At 48.6% G+C, this 12,769-nt stretch overlaps 1 protein-coding gene across 2 annotated transcripts in view; it reads right to left on the minus strand.

Moving 5' to 3' along the window:
• GGTA1 (glycoprotein alpha-galactosyltransferase 1 (inactive)) overlaps positions 1-12,567 on the minus strand; it is a 72,688-nt gene extending 60,121 nt beyond the window's left edge. For both annotated transcript variants that reach the window (XM_052648481.1, XM_052648480.1), the window contains exon 1: positions 12,533-12,567. The gene's annotated coding sequence lies outside the window, so the exon portion shown is untranslated. The remainder of the gene's footprint in view (positions 1-12,532) is intronic.
• Positions 12,568-12,769: the final 202 nt, after the last annotated feature.

The raw sequence follows: 12,769 nt of genomic DNA on the forward strand, positions 1-12,769 counted from the left end.
TTTCTGAAGACAGTGTGCAGCTTTGAGGAAGGGCGCCGTCATCTTGCCCGTATCTGAGTCTCAAATCTCTCCCTTACCATGTGGCCCTGGGAAATCGCTGAATCTTTCTGTGCTTCATTTCCTCACTTATAAACCGGGTTTCTGGGTGATGAAAAGGCAGGGCTCCTGTAAAGCTCCAAGACCAGCATCTGGAGTGAGTGAGTGAGTGTTCAGTAAGCGTGAGCCGTTACTGTTTGGTGATGTCTCTGGCTTCTGAATTGCTCCTCCTTCCAGTTAGCCTTCTGGAGAAGGAGGAAGCTGAGCCCTGAGAGCCCCACTGGCCCTGCAGTGCGTGCCCAAGTCCTGGCCCTCAGGAAAAGCAAATCCGAATCTCAGTGTGAGCCAAGCATGGTACAAACACAGAACTATGCAAAAGACAACAACAACAACAAAACCCTACGATGCTGCCCCAAAGCAGACGGACTGGGAGATGAGCTGCTCCATGGGGTTGCTGGCACTCAAGGAGGCTGCACCCAGAGTCAGTAGTTGGGGGGTGGGCCCATCCCCAGCTTGCCCTGGGGGATGGGGGACAACCTGAGGGAAGTGGGGGTTGGTGGTGAGATGCAGCAGAAGATACAGCCTTGGTTTATCTCTGTTCCTACTTCTGCCCAGAGCCTTCCAGGGAAGAGGAGGCTGGATTCAGTCAGATCAGCCCCGAGGGAAACAGACCACAGAGAAGAGACAGGCAGACTCCCTAGACAGCAATGGGTGGCCTCTTCCCTGGGGACAGGGAGGTGTGCTCCTCACAGGGAGAGTCCCAAACCCTGTCCAGCCTCACCTGCAAAAGGAAAAGAGAAGTGAAAGTCGCTCAGTCGTGTCCGACTCTTTGCAACCCCATGGACTATACAGTCTGTGGAATTCTCTAGGCCAGAATACTGGAGTGGGTAGCTTTTCCCTTCTGGGGATCTTCCCAACCCAGGAACTGAAGCCAGGTCTCCCGCACTGCAGGCGGATTCTTTACTCGCTGAGCCACAAGAGAAGCCCAAGAATACTGGAGTGGGTAGCCTATCCCTTCTCCAGGGCATATTCCCAACCTAGGAATCGAACCGGGGTCTCCTGCAGGCGGATTTTCCTGATAGCTCAGTTGGTAAAAAAAAAATCCACCTGCAAAAGGAGGAGACTCAAATATCTGTTTTCACCAGCCGCTGAGAGTCTCAAAGTGTGGCTGCAGATGGATGCAACCGGCCTCCAACTCTCTGCTGCCCCTGAACTGGCAGGGCCTGGCTAGCACTCTCTGGCTGCACAGCCCAGGAGGTTGGGCTGGGGCCAGTCATGGCCGCTCAAGAGAAGCCACACTGCACTCAGTGTGAAAAACTATCCTCAGAAGAAAAGAATAAAACCGACGGTCCTAAGAACCAGTGCACTGGCTTTCACCCTTGCGGATGCTCAGCTAAGAATCCCTGTTGGGCTGCACTGTGGGTAAGGGATGCCTTTATCAGGTTTAGACCTTTTAGAGCTGAAGGGAACCCTGGGGGTCTCTGCTCCAGCTCTTTTCTTTTATAGATAAAGAGGCTCAAGGAAAGATGCACCCTTTGGGGATCAACATATACACACTATTATATATAAGATGGGCCTTCCCTGGTGGCTCAGATAGTGAAGAATCTGCCTGCAATGCAGGAGACCTGGATTCAGTCCCTGGGTTGGGAAGACCCCCTGGAGAAGGGAATGGCACTACAGTATTCCTGCCTGGAGAACTTCATGGATAAGAGGAACCTGGCAGGCTCCCAGTCCATGGAGTTGCAAAGAGTCAGACACAACTGAGCAACTAACACACACACACATTTGAAACATCCAATAACGACCTACTGAATAGCACAGGGAACTCTATGCAGTATCTTTTAATAACCTACAAGGGAAAAGAATTTGAATATATATGTATAATATACTGAATCTACTTGCTGTACAGCTGAAACTAACACAACACTGTAAAACTACACTCCAGTTTTTTTTTTAAGATGCACTTTGTAGCAGAGGCAAGATTTGACCCCTTGAAGGCTTCTAGCCCTGTCTCTGCTCGTGCATTTGATCCATGGCTATTGAAGGGCAGCTGCACGCATGCGGTGTTCTCAGCACTGGGGATTCAGAGATGAACCACCCAAGAAGGCCTTTGTTCTCACAGAGCTCACATTCTAGTTGGTAAACAAATAAACAAATCACTAATAATTAACAAGTCATTAAAGACATAGTTCCAGGTGGGGACAAGGATAATAAAGCAAATAGAAGGCTGGCATGTCAGAGACTGCCTCGGGGTAGGGGAAACATGTTTCAGGGGACGATCTATTTTCACTGGGTCCTCTAGGGTCCCCAAGGACCTCTGCAGCCAGCAGCACGCTGGAGCTGGCTCATGCAAGAGCCAGTCGTTAAATTTTCAGGAACTTGGCGAGCAAGTTGTTAAACACAGTCACTACAAAAAATTAAATTCTATAAACTCAAGACTAAATGAAATGTAGTCAGATCAAAGGTAGTCATCAAAACTCATCACTTCCTAATTGTTTCCCTACAGGCTATACTCAAGGTTATTCATACCTACTGTATCTAGATGCGGTGGAGAATACGCTATAGCACCATGCTCCCCACTCACGGCGGGAATATTTCTACTATGGAAACTGGCAAACGCGACATATCAGGGTCTCTGTTGTTGCTGTTTCGGCCCATCATATGGCTTGCAGGATCTTGCCTCCCCAACCAGGGATCAAACGCGTGCCCCTACAGCGGGAGTGCAGAATCCTAACCACTGGCCTGCCAGGGAAGTCCCTGAGCTTTCATTTCTCAGCTGGTCATGAAACATTTACGGGCACACCATGACCTCCAGCTCTAATCCTGGCCTTCCGTGTTTGTGGGAGTCTGTTTCTCCAGGGAGAGAGTGTGGCAATGTAACCCAATTCTCCCGGGGCTGTATGTGGGGGCGGTGCCTCCAGTCCTGAGGCAATCAACTTCCCTCTTCCTTTTTTAAGGCTTCCACAGTGAGGAAGCTAATCCAGGATCTTCAAACAGATCTGTCAGTCCCAGAAGAAAATTGTTCTCTTCAACAGTAGTATTTAAGGAGGGCCCGTAGGATGGTGATTCATTCCTTCCTTTGTTTGTTTATTTATTTGACACATTAAATCTTATCATAAGTCTATTGTGAACGTAAAAATTTAAAGGAACACCCTGCAGAGAACCTGTTTGTATAAATGTGTGTGGTCACTTCTTAATTCCTCTAGATTTTCATATGTTGAGTATCTTCCTTCGGGAATATAACTGCGCTGGTTAACAGCAGAATGAAGTTACTATCACTTCTACTAATAATAATGGTAACAGTAGTTGCCACTCACTAGCACCACGTCCGGAGAAGGCAATGGTACCCCACTCCAGTACTCTCGCCTGGAAAATCCTGTGGACGGAGGAGCCTGCTAAGAGTCGGACACGACTGAAGTGACTTAGCAGCAGCAGCAGCAGCAGCAGCAGCAGCACCACATCAGGCACTAAACACATAGATTATCTCGCAACTCCACGTCGACCCATTTTACACATGGGAACGCTGAGGCTCAGGGGCTTCATAACTTGACCAAGGCCAAGCTGCCCCTCTGAAAGCTCCCCAGAACACTTTTCCCTCTGGTAGCTATGGCCCTGTGACTCTGCTTAGACATGTAGGATTCCATGGCACTACTGGACCCCAATCCTTGGCAGCTTGGGAGCATTTTGTGACTTCTCAGCTTATCATCAGGACCCTTCTTCCTCCATCAGAATGGAATGACCTAGACCCTCCACCGGCCATTCATCTGGACTTGGAATGCAGGAGAGTGACCTCAGCATGGTCACTTAGTAGCTTTGTGTCCTAAAGAAGAAGCACCGAGGCTCAGATGCCACTGAAATGTCACAGAGGCTCCAGTGGCAGCAAAAACCACAATTAGCTCCTGTTGGGAGACCCTAAGTGTGCTGTCTGTTGCCCAACTTCTACTAGTTCTGGGCAGCTTGCTTTTCCAGCTTCCCCAGCGATACCATGAAGAACAGCAAAAAAATCCTTCCAACACACACGCCTCCTCTGCCTCAGTGAGCTAGAAGCTTCATCCCTTGCTTGCAGCCACGGATTCTCCTGTGTTTCTCAATACATCAGCCTCAAACATTCAGGGAGCTTTTTCATGCCAGGGAATGAATTCCTAAGCACTCAATTAATTTGCACACACCCCCCTCTGCACAGCTCTGGCTAACATGTGAAAATAGTTTGCCATACAAAACGCCAACATACAGACAAGTGTAGATCAAGCTAGAGCATCCAGACCCCGTCCCTGCTCTCTGGGGGCCATGTTCCCCTTAAAGCAAACCTCACCGTTGATTTTGTGAACTGTCTTGTCTTTCCCTGCAAATGCCAGGCAAGTTCCCCTTGGGGACAGCTGGCTGGCCACTTGAGGACTCGTGGGTTCCCTGACAGAGGAAAAAGGACAGCTGTGCTTCTGCACATAGCTGCTGCCAAATACAACGTCACCCCGCTGGGCAGCTGACCCCACTCGGTGCCCCTCCAGACACCAGGGCCGTCTGGATTCGGGAACAGCCCTGGAGAAGATGAGGATGACTGTTTCTCAGGGCCTCCTACCTTTGCCCGAAACACTTCCCTCTTCAGCCTCCGAATCTTGCAGGCCACAGTTGGAAGGTCACTTCCTCTGGGAAGCCCTTCCTGATCACTTGCCCTGACAGGTACAGACCCGTGCCCCCCGCCCGGCCCCCCTTGCCTCCCGTGCTTCTCCGTCATGGCTCCCTCTGTGCAGCTGGCTATTTAATGACTGTCTCCCAAGCTGACTTCCATCTCTGCAGGGAAGCAGCAGGGGGACTGTACCTCTCTATCCACTGCCAATCTCAGGTGTGTCTAGCAGAGATGCTGAGTGCATTCTGGATGCTCTGACCAGGAGTAAATGAAGATCTGGCGGCCCGATGAATGTTGGATAAGATCTGATTCAAAGCATGAATCTTGGCAAGAGGTGCATCATTCAGAACCACAGCTCCTGGTACTCAAATTCACAGGTGGGAAGCTCAAAGCTTGGGATCTCTCTGTACACCTCAGCAGCTACTTCTCCCTGGCACATTTTTAGTTTGAAATGTTCATTTCCTGTGGGTTTGGACTTGTCTGCCTTTTGTTTAACAGCAGATAGTGCTCAAAAGCAAGTTTCCTGGATCACAGCCTCAAACCATTTTGTTAACAAGGAAACTGAGGCTCCGGCAGTCTCCACGGCCTGTGGGGCGAGATCAGCTCACTTTCAGCTCAGAGCTCTTTTCAGTGACCCCACCCCCACCCACCTTGGCCACCCACCAGTTGGAAGTTCACTTCCTCCAGGAAGCCCTTCCTGATCACTTGCCCTGACAAACCCCTGCCCCATGTGGCCAAGACCAGGGCATGTTAAAGTAAGGCTCTGAAAGATAAGACACCCAGACTGGGATGGAGTTGGGAACTTTCTTTAAGAACTAATCACAAGACCTGGCCTATCTCTCCACCCTCTTCCAGCAGCTACTTTGCACTCGGGCTAATTCCGGGCTGGGCAACGCTAGGCAGGAGCCCTCTCTTGGGCTGGGAATGGATCTGCTCCCCAGCCCGTGTCTTCCCCTTTCTTTAGAATCACCTTCACTTCCCCTGCCCACAGCCCACCAGGATCTCCAAGTCAAACTATGTTTGGAGTGAGGACTGGGCTTTCATGCCTCAGTTCTTTCACTTCATTCTTGAGAAACTTTGGCCAAAAGATCAAAACTCTAAGCCTCAGTTTCCCCACACATAAAATGGGAGGATAATTCCTGCTTTGCCAGCTTCACAGGGCTTTCGTGAGCCTCAAGCAAGGTGGATATACGACCTCACTTATCTAACTGGCCAGGAAGAACAACGCTATAGTATTTTTCCATTCCCACCAGGGTCCTGCAGTCAACCCACAACCAGCTGACCCCTTCCAGGGTCCAGTCCTCTACTTAGCCTTTCAGCCATGCAACCCTCTTGACCATATCCTTCTAGACATCCTCTCTCCCTCTGCCTTCCCACATGTGCCCCCTCTGTCTCAGCTCACTCACTCTCCAGTTAGGACCCAGTCCGGGGAGCAACTCCATGCTTTATCCTGCCGTTCACATCTGCTCACCACACACCCGAGACACACCCTGCAGGAAGCATATGCCCTTACACCCAGATCCCTGGAGAACCCCTGCATGCAGTTTCCCCGCGGACACAACACGTAAACACGCAACCTCAGGTCCCCACCCCGCTGCCCTCGCCACCTCTCCTTTAGGAAACTCTATCTGGCGACGAAGTTGGAGCACGGTGCCAGCAAGAGCCGCAGCCAGGTCTGACCAGAGGTAGCCGAGGGTCTGGCGCCTCCACCCCCCATTGCAACAAGCTGAGCAGACCAGCTCTTTGTCTGGAGATTTCTATGACATACTTTTACTTCCTCTTTTTAGAAACTGCAAGGAATTTTATAAATAATTCTGGGTTCAGTACACTAAATGATGACCCTCTTGCCTTCAGTCCGTGGTCCAAATCTACATTACTCTTTGATTTCCCAGTCTGACCTACCTGGCCTCCCTCTTGCAGGAGCGAGCATGAAGCTTTTTATCAGCAGAGCTTTTCAGCCCAGGCTCAGAGGGGAAGTATTTTGTTCTAGGTCTGACAGGCAGTAGAGGCGCAGACTCAGTCAGTGGAGGCCACTCTCAGCCAGCAGGGTGAGCCAGGCAAAGAGCACTGTGGTCACGTGCACGGTGGGTTCCAGCAGTTCATGGTCAAGGAGGGGAGAAATATGACATGTGACCAAATGTATCAGAGTGTGCACTGCAGGATGTCCAGAGATCCATGTGGGGAAGTGCCTAATTCACGGCGGGGGGCAAGAAGCAGAATGAAGAGACTGGCATCTTAGAGATGATTAAGCTGGGTCTTGAAGGATGAGCAGGAGTCTGTAAGTAGGTTTTTAGGGGAGGAGGGAATGGTTTTCTAAGCAGAGGAAGCAGAATAGGGAAAAGCCCAGAGGTCCCAAACCAGGAGTGGGTTTCAGGAATTACAGTAGTTCCCTGAGGCTGGAGCAGAAGTTCCAAGAGGTAGGGTGGTGAGGATGATGAGAGCTTCTGAAAGTAGTTCATGCAAGACCTTGCATATCACGCAGAGGACTATGTGCTGTATACGGACAGCAGAGGGGAGCCTTGGAAAGATGGACAATGCTAGTCATCTGGTGTCTAGAAAGAGGACTTGGGTTGCTGGGAGAGGGTATGAGGAGGGTGCCAGTTTAGAGCAGAGAACAGGGAGTGCCCGGCAGCAGGGCTTTCAATTAAAGAGGGTTGCATGCCAACTCAGCAGGGGCAGTTGGGTTGGAAGTAAAGGGACTCTTGCAGAACTGGAGAAGAGGTGGGATTACCTGAACTATATTAGATTGTAGGGGCTGTGAGAGAATGGTGGTGTCCAGACAGAGGGATATGAAGACTTGAAAGGCCATTGCCACGCTTGAGAAAAGGGGACCAATGGAGGCAAAGCGCAGTGGTGCAATGGCGATGAGTCTGGAGACTTAAAGTCAGGTGCAGATCTGTTTGAAGGGGTTTCTGATAAATATATGCGGTCAGGTGGATTGCTGGTCCCAAGCATCCATTCTGGACCAATAGGCAGAGCATATATCTCCATCCCATTGACTCTAGACGTGGTCACATGACTGTCTTTGACCAATGGAATATGGATAGAAGCAATCACATGCCAGTGCAGCAACTTTGAGAAACATCACATCATCTCTTTCTTCCTCCAGCTCTCACCATAAACTAATACATATCAGGTAGAAGCAGCAACTTCAGCCTGGGCTCTGGGAGGAGAGGATACACAGAGCAGACATTCTGCCTGGCTGGAAGCCAGTGCAAGTCTACAAAACCATGTAGTCTTGACTGCCCTCCAGCTGACATGTAGCATGAGTGATAAAGAAACCTTTGTGGTCATAAACTAAGAGGCAGTGATGGGGGGGATGTTTGTTATGCAGCATCAACTGCAGCCAAAGCTGATATATGCTATATATATGAGACAAGGAGGGAACAGACGGTGAAGAAGCTCACATGTCATGATCAGGAGCTGTGCACATGGAGGGTCAACAGAATTTTGTAGTTGATGAAACTTCTCCATCTTTTTCAAAGCCAACCCTCCTCACTCCTTCCTACTCCTCCCAGTACCTCACTCTATCAGCCATCCCTTCCCTCTCCTGGACTGAATCCTTCCCCTGAGCTTATATTTCACTTGTCTTTTCCATCTAAAATCCTTTTCTTCACCCTGTCTGCCTTCAACTATAGCTCAATCGCTCCCCTGACTTTCTCAAACAAACTTCCTCAAAGAGTTGATTCTACTCACCATCTCCACTTCTTTCTCTATCACCTACCAGCAATCTAGCTTACCTGCCCTCCACTCCACCAAAATTACTCACAGTATGTTCCAGTAATCTCCTAATTGCTCAATGCCATCCAGAGATCAAATTGCCAACATCCGCTGGATCATCAAAAAAGCAAGAGAGTTCCAGAAAAGCATCTATTTCTGCTTTATTGACTATGCCAAAGCCTTAGACTGTGTGGATCACAATAAACTGTGGAAAATTCTGAAAGAGATGGCTTTGAGATCCAAAGAGATCCAAACCACCTGACCTGCCTCTTGAGAAACCTGTATGCAGGTCAGGAAGCAACAGTTAGAACTGGCCATGAAACAACAGACTGGTTTCAAATAGGAAAAGGAGTGCGTCAAGGCTATATATTGTCACTCCTCTTATTTGACTTATATGCAGAGTACATCATGAGAAACGCTGGACTGGAGGAAGCATAAGCTGGAATCAAGATTGCCAGGAGAAATATCAATCACCTCAGATATGCAGATGACACCACCCTTATGGCAGAAAGTGAAGAAGAACTAAAGAGCCTCTTGATGAAAGTGAAAAAGGAGAGTGAAAAATTTAGCTTAAAGCTCAACATTCAGAAAACAAAGATCATGGCATCCAGTCCCATCACTTCATGGCAAATAGATGGGGAAACAGTGGCTGACTTTATTTTTCTGGGCTCCAAAATCACTGCAGATGGTGACTGCAGCCATGAAATTAAAAGATGCTTACTCCTTGGAAGGAAAGTGATGACCAAACTAGACAGCATATTAAAAAGCAGAGATATTACTTTGCCAACAAAAGTCTGTCTAGTCAAGGCTATGGTTTTTCCAGTGGTCATGTATGGATGTGAGAGTTGGACTGTGAAGAAGGCAGAGCGCCGAAGAATTGATGCTTTTGATCTGTGGTGTTGGAGAACACTCTTGAGAGTCCCTTGGACCGCAAGGAGATCCAACCAGTCCATCCTAAAGGAGATCAGCCCTGGGTTTTCACTGGAAGGACTGATGCTAAAGCTGAAACTCCAATACTTTGGCCACCTGATGCAAACAGCTGACTCATTTGAAAAGACCCTGATGCTGGGAAAGATTGAGGGCAGGAGGAGAAGGGGATGACAGAGAATGAGATGGTTGGATGGCATCACCAAATCAATGGACATGGGTTTGGATGGACTCTGGGAGTTGGTGATGGACAGGGAGGCCTGGCGTGCTACGGTTCATGGGGTCACAAAGAGTCAGACAGGACTGAACAACTGAACTGAACTGATCGAGTCCTTATCTTCCGAGATTGTTCCACAACAGTTAGCTTGGAACTAAATTCAGTATCTCGTTGCTCAACCTCAGACATTCCTCTTTCTGTATTCTCTTAGCTAGTAGCACAATTATTCATTTAGTGATCCCTGACAGAAAGCCAAAAGGAGATAATGAATTCTGTTCTGGAGTTGTTCAGTCTGCATTGCCTTTGGGACATCCAAGAAGAGATACCCAAAGGGCAGTTAAACATGTGAACTGGGGGCTTATAATAGAGATCTGAACTGGAGATAAAGATGATTGTTACAGAGCTAGCACTTAAAGCCACGAGCATGAGTCAACTTGCCTATTTACAGAGTACAAGGACCAGATCTTTAAATCTCCACTCTGACATGAGAGAGCTCTTTCCTGAGCCCATAAATTCCTATTCCTAAAATCACAATTCCAGCCACCATTTGGTCCCTTCCCTCAGGAGTCATGCCTCCCAATGGCCTCCACTGTGCTGCTGTTTTTCAGTCGCTAAGCCGTGTCGGACTCTTTGCAGTTCCAGGGACTGTAGCTCACCAGGCTCCTCTGTCCTTCACTACCTCCCCAAGTTTGCTCAGATTCATGGCCATTGAGTCAGTGATGCTAACCAACCATCTCATCCTCTGCTGGCCCCTTTTCCTTTTGCCTTCAGTCTTTCTTAACATCAGGGTCTTTTCCAGTGAGTTGGCTCTTCGCATCTTATTTCATATTCTTCACCCTGATCATGTTGTGTTCTCCAAGAACTCTTAAAATTCTATCATAAGAATAGAAGGTATAAAATACTACTTACTATCCAGGCACTAAAAAAGGCTAAAACAAAAAAGATGGACAATACCATATCTTGACAAGGACGTGGAATAATTACATCTTATGCTTTGCTGTGGGAATGTAAAATGGTACCCTTTATGATCCCACAATTTCACTCCTAAATGATAACAAATGACCACAAAAGACTTCTTGAAGAAATAATAGCCCAAACTGGAAATAACTCAAATATCCATCAACAGGAGAATAAATATGCAACGATGGTATATCCATAAAATGGAATACTATTCAGCATTAAAAAGGAACAAACCACTCATATACACAACAACTTGGGTGAATCTAACAAACACTGTGCCAAATGAAATAAGCCAGACATGAAAAAGACACACAGTACAATTCCATTTATGTGATGTTCCAGAGCAGGCAAAATTAATCAGTGATGAAGAAAATCACCAACTGGTTGCTTGGAAGGGTGGAAGGAAAATTCACTACAAATGGGATCCTTCTGCTGCTGTTGCTGCTAAATTGCTTCAGTCATGTCCGACTCTGTGCGACCCCATAGACAGCAGTCCACCAGGCTCCGCCATCCCTGGGTAATTCATATCTCATATCTCATTTTGGGTGATGGTTACATGAGTACAAACAACTGTCAAAACGTGGTAAACCTAGCACTTACAAACTGTGAATTTAATTGTATGAAAATTATACTTTAGTTAAAACTTAGCAAAAGAAAATAACTGCAAAGTATCTAGAAAATAAAAACTAAAATAACGAGAATATATAGGGCAGAAAAGGTGGCTCAGCGGGAAAGAAGTTCGATCACTGGGTCAGGAAGATCCCCTGGAGGAGGAAATGGCAACCCACTCCAGTATTTTTGCCTGGAGAATCCCATGGACAGGGGAGCATGGCAGGATGCCGTCCATGGGGTCGCAAAAGAGTCCAATTCGATTTAGTGATTGAGTGTCCACAAATGCACAGGGCAGAAAACATTCAGTTAAAATACAAGTATATTTATGCTATGAATGCACCTATGTAAATGTCAGCCCCCTCCCTTAACCTAGTCCCCCTTCAGTCTTTCTCCCCGCACCCTTGCCTCAATCTCCATGACAACTGCCCATTAATAAGTTTCTAGCCATCCTGAGAGATGATGCAATGCAAAGAGCAGAAGCCTTAGAGACAGAGCTGCTTTCAAATCCCAGCCGCAATTTAGGAACTGAGTGCCCACCAGCAAGTTACTTGGTCTCTCAGCCTACATTGCCTCAACGATAAAGTCGGTTGATACCTGTTAGGCTGGGCAAAGCAAGCTGCAGTGTGCTGATTAGTTTCTGGAGAACCTAATTCTTTTGACCTCTGCCTGTGAAACCAAACTGTATGTGAAAGGCTTGTTGAAGGCCTGGAAAACTTAGCGAAGGAGACTCCTGGGCTGTTTCTCCCCTGAGGGTAGAGAGCTGGCCCTGGGGGTCCTGGTGTTAGGGTCTGGGTGGGCCGATGCTAAAAGCTCAGAGCCACCAGTAACGGGAAAAGGTGTTCCTGACCAATGACTAAGGACACAGGTTTCCTGGCAAGGCTTGGCCACTGGTGGGTCTTGCCCAAATCACTTTGCACACCTCTAGACTCAGTTGCTACACCAAAAGGGGCCAGATCAGACTGGATCTGAAGAATCTGATACTGAAAACAGCCTCCAGGGTTTCCCAGTATCTAGAGGAGGCAAAGACAGACTTGAACTGGTTCTGTCTGAAAGACGGAAGGGAAAGATCAGCGCCCTGCCGCCCAGGCTCCCCTCCCCCACCATGGTGCCCCTTGAGCCAGGCCTCTAGGCCTCTCAGGGGCAAAGTTTGAAATCCCCCTAACCAGATGAACCCGAGGGACGTCTCCAGCGCTAGCTCGTTCAGTCATTGTGCACCTGTTCCATGTAACAATAACTAAGAATCTGCACCTGCCCCCTCCCCCCTCAACGTGGTAAGGAAGGCAAGGAAGACCCAGAAATGACTCCCAGGAAGGAAGAAAGAACTTCGTGTAGCCCAAGAGGTGCAGAAGGACGACAGAACACCCACAACCTTCCCCCAGGTACACGCGACCCCCCACCCACCCCAGCCCCTCTGCCCTTGGCATTTCCTCACTCACAGCTGTCTCTATTTCGTGGTCTCGGGAACGGAGGCTCTCCCTGGGAAAGGGTTTCCCAGCTAGGAAGCAGCTGGGCCAGATGCTCCCCGCCCCACCTCCGGCCCCTTGAGACCCACCCATTTCTAAGTAAACGGAGGAGGCCACGAGGCCTGCAGAGGAGGAGCGCAAACGACAAGCAAAGCCATCCACGCCGCCGCAGGGGCTCGGGTCTCGCCTCCGCAGAGAGGAGCGCGCTGG

This window comes from Budorcas taxicolor, chromosome 11, assembly GCF_023091745.1.
Source record: "Budorcas taxicolor isolate Tak-1 chromosome 11, Takin1.1, whole genome shotgun sequence".
Lineage (NCBI taxonomy): Eukaryota > Metazoa > Chordata > Mammalia > Artiodactyla > Bovidae > Budorcas > Budorcas taxicolor.